Source organism: Aptenodytes patagonicus, chromosome 1 (assembly GCF_965638725.1).
Source record: "Aptenodytes patagonicus chromosome 1, bAptPat1.pri.cur, whole genome shotgun sequence".
NCBI classification, from domain to species: domain Eukaryota; kingdom Metazoa; phylum Chordata; class Aves; order Sphenisciformes; family Spheniscidae; genus Aptenodytes; species Aptenodytes patagonicus.
In genome coordinates this window covers 162,899,496-162,918,278 of record NC_134949.1, presented here as the reverse complement: position 1 = coordinate 162,918,278, position 18,783 = coordinate 162,899,496, and positions in this window count along the sequence as shown.

The window sequence follows — 18,783 nt, the reverse complement described above, 5'->3', positions numbered from 1 at the left end:
ATGCACTGCACCGCGCTCGAGCCGTTTGCTCCCCCTCCTTCCCCCACCCCCGCCTTCGGCTTCGCGCCGGAGGAGCACGAAAGCGCTCGGTAATGTTCGACAACCAATGGCAAGCGTCGCTCGGGGAGGGAACCCCGTCAGGCAGCGCTTCTATTCCGCGCATGCGCGCAGCGGACGCCCGGCGCGCAGCAGCGGCCGCCGCTGCCAGGGCAGGCGTTTCGGGGAGGTTATCTGGGGCCGGGGCGGTTGAGGGGGCCGGGGTTAGGCTTTCGGGGGTCGGGGTTAGGCTTTCGGGGGTCAGCCGGTGGTCTGGGAGCTGCTCGGCTCGCCGGCGTCCTCGGCAGTGGCGGTGTACTTGCCGCGCCGTAGGCTCATTTGCCTTTAGTGCGGTGGGGCCGGTGGTGCTTCGGCCTGGCCGCGGTGAGGGCAGCCTCTTAAAGAGCCCCGGGGTGGCGGTGTGTGGGGGGGAGGCTGAGGAAGGAAAGGTGAGGGGGACTCTGGGCATTTGAGGCCCATCCAGCCCGGGAGGCCGCCCGGGGAAGCGGCCGGGAACGGGAAGCGTGTGAGGGCCAAGCCAGTAGGTGCAGTGCCGCCTGCGGGTGTTTCCCCGGTCTCCCGCCTTTGCAGGGCCAGGGCTGCCCGCGGGAGCGCTCCGTCCGCGGGGTCCCCCTCGGCCGGTTTCCCTGCGGTGCGCTGTCCGGGGAGCTGCAGCCTGCGTGACCAACCCCGCGTCCAGTGCCGGGGTGCTCCACAGAGGAGGAATTACCATGTTTTTCTTCAGTTGAAGTTTTTTCAAGCTTTGATATTTTTTTGTTGCGGTTTTTTTTGTTTGTTCTTTGTTTTGACATAGGGGACAGGGGGAATCTATCACTGCAGATTAAGGAAGTTATGAAAAACATTTAAACTTCCTAATAAATTGTGAAAACTAGTTTTTCTGAGTATTCTTGTTGAACCACATAGTTACTGGGATCTGTTTCGTTGTAGCGAATCTCTAATGTGGCGCAACGAATGGGTGTTTTGATTGCATTTAGGGTGACTTTGCCTCTACACGTTAATGCCCTTCGTTGACAACAGGTATGTTGGCAAAGGCAGCAGCTTCCGGTCAGGCGGAGAGCATGAACTAGTGGTTGGGTAGGCATCTCTGTATGAGGCTTTTATACTAGTTCTGCCGTGTAATCGGTAGTCTTTTCTGCCACAACAAAACTTGCAACTGATGTGATTCTTGATTTCAGGTGAACTGGTGCAAGCTATAGAGAGTTCAGCCTGTTCTTTACTTTCAGTGGAAATGAGCTGATACCTCTCACAATTTGGGCTCTTTTTTAAAAATAGGGCTACGTTTTTAGTAAGTTTAATAGGTACATTTTACAAACCATTCAGTTAGTCACTGGACAAAATCCAGTTTCATCTTAAAGGTCTTTTCATCCAATTCTTTTGTCTGGCTGACTTGTGTTATTTTTCTTGAAGGAGGACTTGTTTTGTAATTCAGACTTACTCTGATTAGTACCAAAAATAAATAAAATTAAAGCATCTTTCTGACAGACCACTTTGCAAGTAACAGGAGAGTAATGGACACTGTGAAACCTGCATGGCAGGAATTCCAGAGTCACAGACCCTGGGAGCACTTGTTTGTCTCTAGCCCTGGGGAAGTTCATGCTAACTGGTAACTAAGGAAGTTGACAATCAGACCTTTTAGCTCTGGACTGGGTAGGTGAGTTTCCAACTGGTGTAATTTCTACAGCAACTTGGCTACAATTGAGTACTGGAATTTTTAAATTCGTATGATGCAACAGGTTCTGGTTAAAAGTTCTCTCATCATTTTATTGGTACTACATTCCATATTGGATGTACCAAACCTGACCTGGAATGTAGGGGGTGTGTGGGGGGGAAGAGACATCACTAATTGTTTTGCGGTCAGTTATAAGTATTAATGAGTTTTTAAAATATTCACCATAAGCTGAGTTTTCTTCTTGGTAAATCACTATTAGCAGAACCTATATTTAGCACCTTGGTTGTCTGAAGAAATATCAATTTGAACTGCAGAATTCTATTCCTATTCAGTAATACTGATTCATCAGAACCGTAAAATGCAATATACAATATTTTATGAGAACAATTCATGATGATAGATTGTGTGGAATTAAGAAATTATATAATATGGTATAGTGAAATAATTTTCTCCAATCCATTATTGTATTGTTCCATCTCAGTTTTTTTTTAATGCTCCTGAATTAATAAGAGCATGAGATTTTTAGTACCTATACTAGGTTAAGGTCATTAGTCCATTTACTTTGTTATTTATGAGGGCTAAATTCTGGTACTTCTGGAAAAAGCTGCTTTTCCTCTTAAAAAATACATTCCTGAGAGCTGACAAATTGGTAGAAGAACATTCCTATCTGTGAGTTCTTTTTTACTTCGAAGTTTGGTAGGATTTTTTTATCCTATCACCTTATTTTTCCCAGCTTAATAGTAATAAAATGTTAATATTTAGGTTTTTTTTTCCCCCCAGGTGTAATTACAATTGATATGGAATTACACTACCAAAAGGAAGTTTTAATAAATTCTAAATTGAAGAACCTTGTTTCATTAAATAATTTCATTTCTTGTTTTCAGTTAATTGAAGAAGACAGTCACTTCCCATGTCAGTTCCCTTTCAGAAATTTCAGTATTTGATTAAACTTGTGTAATTTTTTTCTGGATTAAATAATATTAGAATTTTTGAGTTTTTAATTAATGTAAATCTATGTATTATTCATGGTTTGGTAGTCATACTTCATTTGTGTGCACTTTTGTGTTTTTGCATTATTTTTCTCCATTTTAATATATATCTCAGTATATTAAAACGCATAATTTGCTGCTTAAAACGGTTGCCTTAGAGTTGGAAAACACCTTATTTGACAGCCAAATGGTGGCATAATTAAAGCACCTCACCCTTCTTTACCTTGGCTGCTATCATCACGTGAAATCTGTCAACCCGTAGGCATTTGGGGGTAGCCCTGTGGAGATACTATGTTCTGATAATCTCCAGATCATACCTGCTCTCACTTACACCATCACTTTTGTCATTATCTGGGTCAAGAGGAATCTTGGGAGATTAAAGGTGGATTAGTTTGGTTTGTGTTAGTGTGGCACAGCTGGATGTAAGATCTTTGTAATACGTCTAAAATGGAAGAACTCTGGAGGGTAAGCAGAGAAAGAAAGCAACAGCATAATAGGATAAGGTGTTTGGTATATAATTTACTGTTATCTGGCATAGTCTGGCTCACAATAGTGAGAGGGTGGGAGTAGCACAGAAGAGCTAAGTTCTTGGAAGGAAAAAAAAAAAGTGGTTTAAATGTGTGTTGGTCCTTTCAGAGTAGCTATTTCAGCCTGAGTTTGTTACAAGGTCAAAAACTATGTATACAAGGTTTGTTTTTTTTTAAGTATGAGTCAGTGCTGTGATTCATGTCCCATAGATCACAGAAGCTATGCAGGTGTAGAAGTTGTATTACTTAATCACTTTTTTTTTTTAACACCTAATGCCAAAGTTGCTTGTTTTGCTTATGCATTTTCTGTCAGCTGCTTTGTTTCTCTTTTAGCAGCGCTACGGAGTTGGGAGCTGCTAAGCTGCAGAGGTAGGGAGATGAAGCATCTGGGAGACTGGCAGAACAGCTGTGAGGAAGGCATGGCAGGAACATGGAACAGTTGGCAGAAAGGGAAGGCTCTTTTCTAAAACTTGAGAGAATAAGTCATTAAAATTGCTGCTGCAGAGGACTCCTTTTCAAAAGGGGGAAAAAAAACATTTAATTGAAAGAATGGAGAGGAAACTCTGTACAATGAGAAATTAAATAAATGGAAAGGGTTTTCACATTGTAGCTATACAGAAAAGCTGGGTAGATTGTATACGTAAGTATAGTTATTAGCTAAAATACTCCTCTTTACCATATGTTCAGATGATAATCATATCCTTGGAAAATGAACAATACTGTACAGAATGCTGTTAAAAGTGTTTTGTAATCTGGATATGAAAAAAGGCACAGCTTGAGTAATCAGGACTAGTGTGCGGATATATGATAATCAAATTAATTTGAAACAATATCTATTTTCATTCCCATGTGGCTTTAGTTTTAGAAAATAAATAAAATCACCAAATCATGATTAATGGGGGAATTTTAAAATGACATTAATTATCAATGTCAGAGGACATTTTATGATTTTTATTTTATGTAACTCCACTTACCACTTTTTTAATATTTGGACTACTCTCATCTTTCTACATGGAAGAAGGAAAAAGGAACGTTCATTTGCTTGCTTTGTTCACATTGCCTAGTCCATTTAGGTCCTAAACAAAAGCTCTTGAATACTATTAGAAGTGGTGAATACAAGTTTTGATCACGACTGGAGACACTGATCTGCAAGCTGTGTATGCATAGTGATATACCTTTTTCTGATAGTGAATATTTTTTAAAAATCATTGATATTATGTGGAGTATGCAGATTTAATGTCACATACAAGTATTTATATCTGGACCTAAGACTTGGTTCATCGAAGACTGACAGTAATAAAGATCCAACCAACCTTCTTCAGCAGCTGCATAATCATGGAGCTACTCTGACTCTGTAGGCATATTCTGATTTATCTGGAAGACTTCATAACAATTGTAGTGTTTGGTATGTGTAACTAGGGACTTAACTCATTTCTGATTGGCTTGAGGTGTCATTGAAGCCTCATGAGGGACCGATCCAATGTGAATACTTGGATAATTCCTTTTAAAAAAAAACAACAACAAAACAAACCAGAGTAACAATGGACACGGTTATTCAAAACCAGGTTGCTCATGATCCAGTGGTTGGCAAAGCAGTTAGACTAGTTGGACAGGCAAGAAAATTGGATTCAGGTGTGTCCTCATTCATATCAACGTCTCTTCCTTCCCATGACAGTATGTTAATCACCAGGCCAGTGTCTAGGCTGGGGGAAGGTGGAAAGGTGGAAGGGGCAAAGTCCTCTTCTGCTTCCTCAGTTGAAACCAAGTAGATGTCACAAAATAGACGTGTTCAGATGCAGGAGGCAACACGGTTGTAACCTAATGACTGTGGTACTCTGGGAGGGGAGGAGCGATTTGCCCTGGATTTAAGTCTCTATTCAAAAGACTGTTTTTGAATTTTACTAAATAATCATGAGAAAAGAAGCAGGGCTAATCTTGAGAGCTAGAGCAGAAAACTTGGCAGGTGCATAACATGACCCTTCCCACGGCAGCTGTGTTTCAAAAGGAATGAGCCATGCTCAGTTCTTCAAAGGCTACTGTAGGCACTGCCCTCAGGAGAGGACTCCAATTTCTGGCTCCTAAATAGATGAAGATGCCACCCTTGCGGTGCTGACTCAGATACCTTGGCTTTAACGGAGCGACAGCCACACCTCCCTGTACAGCATTTCCGCTTGGCTTGGTGACTCCTGGTTAGCATGTTCATTTTATGAGTTCCTAATTCTTGTTCAATTTTGAAAAACTATTTGGATGAAATATAAAATTTCCACAGCCAGTATCCAGCATATTTTGCATATTTTATTTGTAACCAGAATTTTTCCTGTTTTTTTTTTTCCCCCCCCGATTTCTTTAAACATACTAATATGTCTAGCAGTACCACTTTTTCCGTATGAATATGTAAACCATTGGAGTGATTACTTTTTTTGTTTTAAAAGTAATCAAGAAGCAACTTGTTTATGATAAAAATAGGATTGCAGGTATGGGAAAAGCATCCTACCTACACTTAAAAATTAAATCAATGCTACAAGAATTAATGGGAATTGACCCTGAAGCATTTCTGAATGTTAACAGCTATCCTGTTAAAATTTTATCAAAAAAAGGTTGGATGAAACCTTTTTCTTTTTTTCTTACCACCAGGCAAATTGATGAATTTGAAAATTAAAATTTGCACACATTAATGGGCAGAAAATTGCAGTTACTACTTTCCTAAAATGTTTTGTTAAAAAGTATAAGACAAATATGCTGTCTATGTGGGCAAGCCAGTTTAGCAGGAAGTCTTCCGAGCGCCAGGTTCTGCCTCCTGTATTCACAAAAGTAGCGCTTCATTTTGCAAGTTGATTCATTAATTCATTTCCCTGACTAGCTAGGTTAAAGGTTGAAGGAATAAAGCATTTGGGTGTGATGCAATTTTGTTATACAGTTTAATTTTAACAGAAGCTTTGAAGGGTTTTGTTGTTTGTTTTTTTTTTTTTTTTAAGTTTTTGTGAAAATCTCATTAAAATGGCAAAAGCTGAGAGACTATACTTGTAGAGGTCTTTCCTAATGATCTGAAGAGAAACAAAATGCTAGAGAGAAAATAGACATTTTGAAGACCGTTCTTCTGGGAGTTTTCGTTACAGTGTCTCTTCTCTCCACTCTTTTTTGGAAGACATTGAAAGTGTTGTGGCATGTGTTGTTTGACTCTATTATTGTTCCTCATGTCCTTTATTCCTAAATTATATCTGTAGTACTTGCCTGCAGATGGCTTGATAATTTTTAAACTGCAGTGATAGCAATTGTGCAGGTCAAACTGAATTGTATTTTCATGAGTGATCTGTCTGACTTTGTTGTCCCAGCTGATGATCTGCTACAGAGCTATGACCATAACAATGACTTCAGCAATACTGGCTGCCTTCATCGATCACAAAGCTCTGAACGCTGGGCACCCTCAGCATTTAACCCACTGCTTACGTAGTGCAGCGTTACACTGTACGCAGCTATACACTCTGTAGAGTCTGTGCACAGCGTATTTAATTTGCTGTCAGCCCTGCTGTATATTGGTTTTAAAATGGGCCTGGGGCCTGGTTCATTTGGGTCTGTGTCTAAGACAGCAATGTCTTAGAGCAGGATAGGCTTTCAAATGCATGGAATATCTAATGCCTATACGTACTTCTCTAGAGATACAGCTGACATCAATGTGTATGTGGTTACTGGTCATTGATGGTGTTTTGTGTTGGCATACAAGTTTGATAAAGTTGTTTTCAGGTTTTTATCACAGATGCTAATTATAGCTTTATGAATTCTTGGGATATAATCTTGGTAATGTGTGATATGAAGTAAATGTGGAAGGGAATGCACCAGTCTTTCTCCTTGATCTCTTATTTGCATTGTTACCAAGTTCTGAATGGATGAAACGTATCCTTCTATGGTTTAAACCATTGCAACACATAGTGTGGTGGTATATGTGTGTTTAGACAGTTCTCTGTGTTTGTGTCCTGTTTTTGGAGACAGGGAAGCAGCTCAGGAAGAAGAAAAAAACCTGCCCATACCATCTTAAAACATGTAAAGAAATACTATATCGAGCACCACTTTTTAAAGTCAGGCACTGCTGATTGTGAATAAGGGTGGCAGAACATGGTTGTAGTAGAAGAACCAGTGAATGAATCTACAGTAGCATTTCAGCTAGGATAAAGGGTTGTGGTTTTGCTGTTGAAGCAAATCTCTTGAACATCAATTTGATTCCATCAGAGTGGCCTCAGTCTGGGTAAACTGGATTCTTTTTGGATAAGACTAAGTCTAAAACAAAAACTGAAATATGGTAGGTTCTGTTTGAACATAAAGAAACACTTTTTTTACTGTGAGGGTGACCCAGCATTGGCACAGGTTGTCTGGAGAGGTTGTGGAGTCTCCATTCTTGGAGATATTCTGGTCATGGTCCCGGGCACCCAGCTCTAGGTGGCCCTGCTTGAGCAGGGCAAGTTGGACAAGATGACCTCCAGAGGTCCCTTCCAGCCTGAACCATTCCGTGTTTCTGTGAAATCAGATGATGTATTCTAGGACTCCATCTGCCAGTGGGGTTTCAGTCTGCAGGACTGGTCTAGAGCTAGTGGAAACTAAAGCACTTCCCAAAAGCACGTAGCGTGGGCATCTGGTTCTCAGCAGCCACTCTCAGTTCACAGGCTTTCTATTGCAAAGTGCTACTTGCTAATGCAGACATAGCCACTAATGTCACGTAGAGCTGAGTTAGCAAGTCCTTTGGTGTTGGCTTCTTTGCTCAGAAGCACATAGATATTGCAGAAAGCGCAGGCCAAAAGTTGACACAATTACTTTGTATATTGGATCTGTACAGACATAGCCCCTTCAGTCATTTTTTTGCAGGCTAGAAGGCTGTGGTATTTGGCTGCCAGCGTCTGATAGATAGGCACCAGGCCAATCTGAATGTATATAGCATTGGAATATCTAGCCAATCTGAATTTGTAGACTTTCCTGCTAGTTGGTTGATGCATTAGCACACCCTAGACTCTCTTAATTAGCTCCTTATTGGACAATTATGTGTTCTTTCTGGCTTGCCAAAGGTAAGTAGAAGAAACGAGTGGGGGAAGGTAATACTGAGGTTGAATGGCACAGGAGGCATGGGAAGAGATTAAAGTATTGCACTAGGTGGCAGAGGAGGATGTATGTAGCTTAGGGTTGGTATGATGAAAGTTCATCTGCACACTCAAGTCCAGAGCTCCTGCTGTGTATATTAGGCAATGAAATAATGCATCAACATGCTCTGACTACTCAAAACAGGACTCCCAGGGCAAAATGCCATCCGTGCTTGCTCACCCCGCTGAATAGCATTGTCTGCAGTTTTTCTCAGGCTGTTTCTACAGGTATTCAGTCTTGGTGGTGCAGAGGGACCTGGAATTCTCTAAAAAGCTGTACTTCAGGAAAAGGTGACTTTGCTGCATCTGTATAAAAGTGCTGCTGCAAAGAGCCAACGTGAAAGAAGTCTGGAACTTCTCTCGGGCTCAGAGCCAAGAGCAGGCTTGCAGCTGATCGCGAGACATCTGTCATCAGCAGGAGTTGCCAGTAGTGGAGGTGGGGGCTACAAATGAGAGTGACAGAAGTACGTGATGACCTAGTGAAAGAAAAGGTTTTTCTAGGACAAAGGGTAGTAGTTCATGATAACAAAGCAAGATAAACTATATACCTGATCCTCCTCTTTCAGGTATAGGGGTGTGGAGGGGTAACTAAAGAGGACAAAACCACACCAAGAAATAAGCTGCGAGTGAGTAAGATTGGGGACAGGTAGTAAAATGCATGCATTGGTGAGAAAGGAACGAGGATGGTGAGAAAACAAGTAGGAAGTGAAGAGCAAAAAAGCAAAGAAATGAAGGATGCAAACCGCCAGAAAACACTTACTGCATTAAGGAAAGAAAAAAACCCACAAACGTATTTTTGATACTACTTTTCTATGTGGTCTGTTGCTAATGTTGCCAGAATGAATGTTAAACAGTTTAAATGGAATGGTGTCTGAGATGAATTCTCTTCAGCTGTACGTCTCCTAGGCAAATGTGTGAGAACTGCTGATCTGTTCGTCGTCTTCAGATCACATGAATGTGAACACAGCAGAGATTTGACTTGGTGTCCCTGTCTACAAAATACAGAGGGGAAAAAATGGAAAGAGAAAGCCTCCCCTGGGAAGAAAGGGAGTGATCCCATTATAAATGAGAGTCATACAACATCCCTTCTGGAGGCGTGTTGAAATTTCCCATGGGAGGAAGAAGAATAAACAAAGGTCGGTATTACTAATAAAAGAAAAATAGTTGGCAACCAAGGAAACAATAATTATTTGATTGCAGTGTCCTGAAAAGCTAGCAACAGAAACAATACCAGTTAAAAGCAACAGGCCAAACGCATCTCACTGGCAACCCTACCTGTCATTACACCAAAGATGTGTTTGCCTTACTGCTCTGAGAGCGGTGATTTGCCAGCAAAATAAATATGCCTTGACTTTTTGCCTTTGCTGCTTTACGCTTTTTGTGACCACAGTGTTCCTGAGGGTTTATTGTGTTTAACTTCACAACACTATTGTGAAGCAAGCAAGGAGTTGCTATTATCTCTGCTTCACAAGTGAGGAATAGAGCCTGCAAGAGAGCTGTGCTTGCAGCCGCACAGCTTATGGTAGGCAAGGGAGTTCCCAAATCACAGGCCAGTAACTTTCTTTGCTTACTTTCTGCGGTGGCAGAAACAGTCATGGAATATTAGTACTGGGAGGGCATGTATAATGTTTTTTCTTTAACAGTGAATTTTACATACCAGGAAATAAATGAGCAAAGCTTGCTATTGCGAAGAAGATATCCCCAAATCATGACTTCAGCAATTTCAAGAAGAGATCCATATAGTCTTGAAAAATACATTAATAATGAAATGTTTATGTTTGTACAGCAGCAAGACTCTATTTAAAACCAGTACAGTTTCATTTTAAGTTCAAGCTGGCAAAGCCTGTTAAGGGCAAATTGTAACAGGCATTATTATTTCGTAATGGAGAGGTGTGTGGTGAGCTAGACAGAAGGAAGCTGTGCAGTGCTCTGGCCGTGTTTCCAGTCTGCCTGACGATGCAATCGCAGTCCTAACTCTGCACTTCCTCAGAGGTAACCTCACTGGATGGCACCACCTAGTTTAGCTTTGTCACAGTGCAAATAGTTGTTCCTCATTCCCAGTGATCTTATCTTTACTAGCAGCGTATGGCTGAGTTGTGGGATGGCTTGTTCGTAGTTCACTGGGGGTTACGTAGAAAACACCGAGCTATGGCAAGTATCACTGAAGTGCTGAAAGTGCTTGAGAGGCAGTACTCCGGTAAGAGTCCAAGCTAATGCTGTTGCGAAGGGTTAGATTGTGTGTAACATAAGCTCGGTCCCCTTTTGGCTAGAGAATGGAAGGGCGTGGGATGCTCCCCACACACCAGTTACTGCCCTTCTATAAGGGCTGTAGCACTGCTTTTCGTCTGCAGGAAGACGAAGCCGTTTGGCTAGATCTTCTTTCCTGATTATTTTTTTTTTTTCTTTGTTTCAGCGAGGTCCATTTCTTAAGTTAGCTATTAACATTAGGGCAGGTCTTCAGGAGCTTCAGGGTCTCCTCCTTTGCTTTTTTTTTACTGCATCTTGGAGTTTTTCTTCTATCTCCTTTGCACCTACATCGGGCATCGCTACCCACTAGATGAGATCGCAGTCTTTTAGGATGGTTACTTCCTGTTAGAGTAGTTACCTTGGGGAACAGAAGAGAAAGAAAAACATCACTTTGAATTCTCGAGCTTTTTTGTTACAAAAACAGATTATAAAACTGAATAGTGGTTACAAGCAGAATCATCTTTTAGAACTTAGTTGCAGCATAGGAGTGAAAAACACAGACCATGCAAACTGGTGTTTCTAATAATACTTTTTTTATTATGCCTGTAGCTTTTTAGGTATTTTAATATTAAATATATTTTCCTTATCGAAAGAAAGCCAAACCCGAAACTAACTTGATAGCGGAAGACTGATAGTGGTCATTGTGCAGGGACCCTTTCATATAGCTGTGTATGAAACTGACTGTGCTTCATTTTGTAGTGTTAATTTATGACAGGAATTTGTATTGCGAATGAAGCTAACTTCTTATTTCTGACAGCTCTGCAAAGTTAGATATCAGCAGTATTTTCCAATGAGGTTGTAAATTTATCTTTCATTAGACATTTGTATGCAGCTATTTAAAAATGTCAACCTCCTGAATTAGTATGAAAGCAATCAGTTCAAATATGCTGTTTTAAACAGTGATCTGAAAAACAGCATGCAGAAGTGAGAATTTCTGAAATATTTTCTTTCCCTCTCAGTGACTGCCTTGCTCGTAAGAAAACAAGCCACATTTTAGTTTCCTCTTTTGGTTTCCCTCTGTGGAAAGTGGTGATAACAATGCTTCTCAGTCTCTTTACAATTCTTTGAGATAGGTGGAAGGAAAATGCAAGCAAATAATTCCAGTATTTTATAATAGTGCTATACGCAGCTTATTTTCCTTTGTCCATAAAGTATGCTTGAAAATCTATTTTCTTCTTCCCTGTTTGAAGATGGGATAAAGAGTTTTCCCTGTAACTAGGTACTTTGGTTAACACTTTTGAATTGAAAAGACCATTTTAAGAGCTCCAGATAGACTCACAGAGGTTGGCAAAAGGATTTGCACTCATGCTTGTTGATGTTGGATGGTGGTCTAACTGCGTGCATTAAAGATGAATGCCAACATGATTGTATGAATATTACATTAGCATACCCTTCTAAAAACAGTCTGCAAGACACCCTTGGATTGCCCTACTCTAGTATTCATAAGCGAGTACGACGAAAATAGGAATAGTCTAAATAAGTACATATTTACATGTGTGCTCAGAGCTCTGACGCGAGTACCTTCCACGGGAGGAGGTGCATTAACAGTCGGTTAATGGTTTAGGTGCCAGTAGATGGCACTCGAGAGCACATTCCCCAGTTCCACAGGTCCTAGTTTTGTAGGATCGATAACCACGGCGTGGTTGCGACCGATTTCTCTCTGAAGTTCTTTGCATGGTGTTCTTAATGAAAGTTAAGCCTATTTTAAGCCCACTGCTAAAACGGGGCCTAGGAAACTTGCATTTGAAAACTGTTACCCTGTGAATGTGAATTGTACGTTGTTTGTTTTTTTTTTCTACTGAAGGTCACCAGCTTCATTTCAGTTCTCAACACTTGTTTTGCTTGTGCAATTTTTTCAAGGCATAGACAATATTAAATGAATGCGTCCATTTGAATATATAAAAGGCTGCAATGAGAAGAATTGGAATGGTACAATTAGAGGAACCCTGCTTCCCATTCTGAACAAAAGCAGTGTCGACAAAAATCTACAGGAGCGGGTCAACCTTTGTTGAACAACATTCCATTTCCTGTTTTATGGGCACTACACTAAACGCAGTCCCTTGCCTTTGATGGAAATAGACGAACTGTTTGTCAGTCCCAGTGGAAGCAGAATTCTTGAATGAGCCTAAAGTTGCCTTTTATAAGAAAGCGAGTAAGTATGAAAAGTCCTCGGTGGCTAGTCTGACGCCTATTATTACGGGTTTATCAAAGCCTCCACCCATTCCATGTGGATAATGGACTCACTCTGTCCTTTAACATAATTATTAGTCTAGACTGGAGACACGTCAGGTTAATACTTCCACAGAGAAGGGTTTTCCCCTTTAAAACCAGCTGGTGGCTTGAATCGTGGGACTAAATCTGGAACGTGCTCCTAAAAAGACCACGATTTGGTCCCATTGGCAAAGATTACTGTACTGGGAACCACGCCCAGAAAAGGAAAAAACATGAATCAGAAATAAGCTGGTTGATTCCCTGTGGAAAGGATCTTGTGGAAAAGTCTTAAGAACAGCATAGGCTAAAGGTATTTTACATAAACCATGAGTTTCATTTCATATTTGGCCTTGGCCTACTGCTGTACAGAAATTGCTGTACCCAAATATCTTGATTCATTTCTGGGAGTGTCAGATAGTACTTTTTGCTAAACTGTAATGAAAACAATGCGTGATTTGATTAGATTGCTATTTCTCCAGCTTGTATCAGATAGATGATGTGAAACAAATGCCTTCAATTTGCCCTGAAAAGAGAAAATTAACTTTGCAACGATATTTTGGCTATGGCGACCTCTTCAAAGAATGGTCTCATAACAAAAGGAGTAAAGAGTGTAATTCATGCCTCATTAGCGCTTCTTACAATACATCTTTGCTCATGACTTACAGTAATTCCTGCTTCAAAGCTGTTCTGGGAAGTCAGGAAATTTGCAAGATAGGGATTTCTGTGCTTACATCTGTACTGAGCTGAAAAGCTGGGAAAGGTGGTCATTCATTTTTGGTTACGGAAGCAGAGTTTATCATAGAAAGCTTCAGAGTCTTACAGAGTGTCTGTGAGCATTTATGTGTCTAGCTAGCACTGGTGAAGTAAAGAGGTGGCCAGCATTTCCATTATGAACTTTCATTTTCGGTGTTTTGTAAGACTAATAGTCCCTAAAATTTCTTTCCAAGTGGAAACTTGGCATGTCAATTCTCAGTCCAATTATTTTTATATAAATCTTGAGACAAATCAGTTTGTCCATTTTTAAGTTTTATGGGAGATCATAATTTTTTTTATGGCTTCAGGTGCTTTATTACATTCCTGTAACAGTGCAGGTTATGAAGAGTTCTTCATTGAAAGGAAAGTTTTCGATACATACCGTTAACCTGTGATTTTTGTATTTTTTTATTTTTTTTAATTAGAAAGTAGCTACTGTGCATCTTGTCTTATTTAGCATATAATCTTTCACAGAAACAGATTGGCTTATTATGGACTGCTTGGCACTCTCCTGTCAGTGATCTGTAAATAAAGGACTACATTAAGTGTTAAGTGTGTGAGAGTAAGTCTTCAATTAGGCCTATGCTAGGAAATGCCTTTGAAGGTAGGCTAAGCTCAGATAACATGTTGCAGTGTTATCTAACTTAGACCTTTTTCCAAGCTAAAATCCCCCCCCCCCCCCCCCCCCCGCCTTGATTTATCTAGCTGGCACCCATTCTCAGTGCTCATCAAAATCAAACTTGCCTAGTTAAGCTAAGTTAAAGAGTATTAACCCACACCTTCCTGAGGGGAAAAAAGTGAGGTTAGCTCATGTGTGGACCAACTCACAACTGGTCTTGAGTCATTTTCTTAGTCTAGATAAACTCTTTCTTGTAATAGACAGTAATAGAAATTGCTTTAATATCTCTAAATTTCTTTAAAACTCTATTTCTCTTGAAATAGAGTATGTTTTTAAGGCTGCTTTCTCTCACTGAATGCTGGTGCAAGATTAGATCCTCATAAATAAAAAATACCATAATTCTATGCACTTGAGTATGCCAGCTTTATACTTGCTGGTAGTTGGATATGAAATATTTTAAGACATGAATGAGGTAAAAAGATCTAAAAACTTATATTCCATATAAAACCTCGAAATTGACAAGTGAGATGAAGTATCGTCCTGCTTGCTGGCCGCAGTTGTTTGTATGATAAAAGCCCTCTTACGCAATACCACCACAGCATTAATGTTAGAGCGGAACCACCGGGAAGTTAACAATTCACAGAAATAAGCACTTTTCCCTTTATTGTCCGCACACTTGAATCCACGATTCTCTGAAAAGCATATTAACTTCCTTGATGAAGAAATAACTTCATCATTGGGTTAAAGTAATTTTTATTTATAGAAACAAAGTGTATTTGTAATGGCAGGTAGGTCTGTAGATACAACAGCATATTTAAAGACTTTCTCCTGATCAAAGCGTTTTCTTTGCCCATCTGATTTCTGTGCTTCATTTTAATAATGAGTGGTAATGATAGCAGCGCTGACAATGAAAATAATAATGGATCTTAATAGAAATACAATGTCTCACTTCACAAGAACTTTTGAAAGCAAGTGTATTCAGCGAACAAATGCAGTCTGATACTCTGTTTTATAGTATGTCTTTTAAATACACCCAAATCCTTGTGAAATTGGGAAACTTCAGCATAGGATGGGTCTCAAAGACAGGTATGATGATTGGCTGGGCGCCTGTCTTTATAGCTGATGTTAATAGGCTCTGTAGGTACAAAGACCTGTGAGAACAGCATTTTGAATGCCCCTACTGAGCAGATTCTTGCAGAGAACAAAGTTTACCACCAATCCAAGGTGATTCTCCTCTGGTCTTACGTCAGGGAAATGCTTTTGGTAAGTTTAATGACGACTCCAGCATTACTACTTAAGATGCTAGATTTGACTGTTCCAAATGCATTATTGCCATTATCGTCATCATTGCGAAGAGCTCAAAGTGAGGCCTCAGACTGAGTAGTCCTGTACAGTTCCAGGGAAGATGGTGCAGGTGAACGTCTGTCTGATCATTCAGCGGCTGTGAGCATCAATGTTTCCTCTTCTACTCCTCCAACCACACTCTTTTTCCTTACACATGTAATTGGGTTAGTCTGCCATAGTAGCAAATGAAGCTAACTCTCTTGGGTTTAGGAAAGGCAGAGGTTGTTTTCATTAATTTAGACCCAGAGAATATATTTTGTGTAGCAGCAGAGGGGTACACCACTCATCCTAGAACCCTAGAACTTTCTCTTTCATCTTTTATAAAGTTCAGTAAAATTTTCCTTCAAGTGAAATGTTTGGGTTTGTAGTACATTGTCTCGGTAGCATCATTATAACATCATTTAAGCCCTAAATGAGCACCATTTAAGCAGGACCTCTTCCGGCTGTGATAACTGCATTCCTGAACCCTCCCTTGGCCATTGCAGCCTTACTGCAAATGAAAGAGTGAGAGAATCTTCACTGTGATTGACATCAAGAAGGGATCATCTCCCTGGGGCAGTGACTGTGGGTGACTCACTGTTATCCTTCCCTGCTGGACTGCAAATATGTATAATAATAGAGCTCTGTGAGGGGAGAGACTTTCTGGCAGTGTGTTACTTGTGTCAAGCCACGGGGGTTTCGGATTTTCTTGGGTAACCTTACAGTACTATCTCTGAACTGGCAAACCCTGGTGGAAACAGAGTTATTCCAGTGAAGCGATTCCCTCATTTGTAAAAAAATGTTAGAAGAATACAATATGACTGAAGAGATTTTATGTAGTGATTTCCTTTAATAACAATTGTAATGTAAAGCACATAACTTTTTAAAGATCTGTATTAGAGTCATACTGATTTCTTGTGAAGTCGTGTAAGAACGGGAGCATATGAAACATCACAGAATAGGCAAGTTAATTACATAGAACTTGGTTCTTGGCAGTCGTCTCAATTAAGGGAGTTTGTTGTTTCTGAGGATGCCATTTTAGAGATGTTTATTGCAATGTGATAACCTGCACAAGAAATGAAACCTTTCTGTGGCTTGGCTGTTGTAGCTACTGTCGGACTGCTGGTGGTAAAAAGACGATGAAGCATTTTTCCTGAAATAATTTTGGTTTTGTAATAATACAAAATTATAGTGATTTCATAGCCCTGCTTTAGAATCAAAGATTAATTAATTGTTTTTGTTTTATTGGGATATATCCTAATGCATGTATCCTATATGAGTAATGCATTATAATAGAACCAAAAATGTCCCTTAAAATATTTCTGAACAATTTTTTTGGTTTTTTGTTTGTTTGGTTTTAATATTAGTTAATTGATGCGTTGCTTAGGAGATTTAACTGTTACTTTATTCTTAGTTTAGAACTTGGAGTGGAGGAATTCTCATCTAACTTTAGGGGTCAGTTAAGTCCCCTAAGTAGCTGATGAGAAGAGATGGAGACCTGCTGAGGTCCTATCCTAGGAAATGTATGGCAGTGTAAGTGGGAACCATTATCCCTGGCAGCTGCCTGTCTGTCTTTTGCCTGGGAGGAGAGGGGTGGGGGGGTGTTGGTGTCCACACAACTGCCTCGAGCAACATCTGAAGTTGAGGTTTGAATCCCTCTTCAAATATACAGAAATCAGGGGACCAGTTTAAAAAGTGCAGATTTAAAAAATAAGAAATATTTGGCTCTTATTTTTTGTTGTTTGGGATTGTTTTGTTTTGTTTTTTTTTTCCTGAACGGATAGAGTTTGTTTTTTAAATGTTTCTTAGAAGTTTCATGGGATAGAAACTTTTTAAAATTAAACCTGAGGGGTGTAGTATCACAAACACTGGGGGCTAAGTTTTTAAGAAAAAGATATTAAATATCCCATGAATCATGACGAAATTGTGAAGACTGTCCGTACTGGTATGCAGAGACAGCTTTTTGATTGACCATATAACTGTGACACATTATTTTTGTCCTCATTGCTATCATTCTTACTGATACTATTGGTGTTCTCATTGCTAGTAGTCATGCATTGTTGCAGGCCTTATTAAATTCAGGGCTGTTGAACTTCTCTTTTTTTGACTGATTCTGGAAGAAAAGATCTCTTCTTGTGAAAAAAGTGCCCTTTATGTGATAAGGTTTTTGTTTGTTTCTTAGTTGATTGGGGAAACTTTTTTTTTCTTGGTCAAGCCTTGTGTCAAGCCCAGAAAGTATCTGTTTTGCAACCTTTAAAAGCTCAGTAGAGCTGTAATGTTACAAGTTAAGTGTATTTAAGGTTTTTTGTCAAGCTTGCTGTATAAAAAATGTTGCCTCTTGTCCATTCATAACAGAATCTAAAGGGAATTAGGCAATAAATAAGTACATTAAATACATTTGCAGTATGGTATGCAAAACAGTTGAACCAACTGATATGCAGCTTGAAAGCGTGGCTGAAAAGATTACTAAAACATCCCTGAAGGTATTTTTGGACTTCAAAAGTATTGTAAGGAGATACTCAGTACTACTGCTGAGAAATTGTATCGCTGTTGCTGACCTATATATTACACAATTAATTTATACTTTATGACATATCATTATTTTTAAGTGCATGTCTTGGAAAAGCTAACTCTTTAAAAACAAAACCAAAGAAACGCAGTAAAAGTTCACAACCAGAGCTGAAGGTCTAGTCTACGTTAACTTCTACTCATAGGAAACGATCTGCAGGGAATAGAGCTTTATCTCCATGTCCTTACCGATACAGCTTCTTACTGTTTCCTCTATTCTTGTGGAAAACTATGACACAAACTACCTGGCTGGGTCGGTTTTGTGATCAGAACTGGTAGAGGAAATGTCTAGTGTCCTTGTTCTGGATCTATGCAACTTCAGGTGATACTGAATTTGTCATTGATTTCTTCCTGTAGTGGATGGTGCATACTGGAGCCACAACTGTCCAGAGCAGGAATGCCATGCTGCGCGTTTTCACTTGAGTTGTACCTTGAGGAGGCCACCAAAGTTAGAACAGATGTGGGACTGCTCTGAGGGATTTTCCTCAAAATTACATATCTCCAGAGGCAAGGCTTTGTAAGAAAATTTTCACACGGGACCTATAATAAATCTCATCCTGTAGATTTTATGAGGGGAAAGGGCAATCCAAGTCCAAAGGTGATATCTCTCTGCCTTCCCCCCCCCCCCCCCCCCCCAGTGATTGATGACTTGAACTATGAAAAGAGAGTTGGCAAGCAAAATAAAGTCAAAAAACGT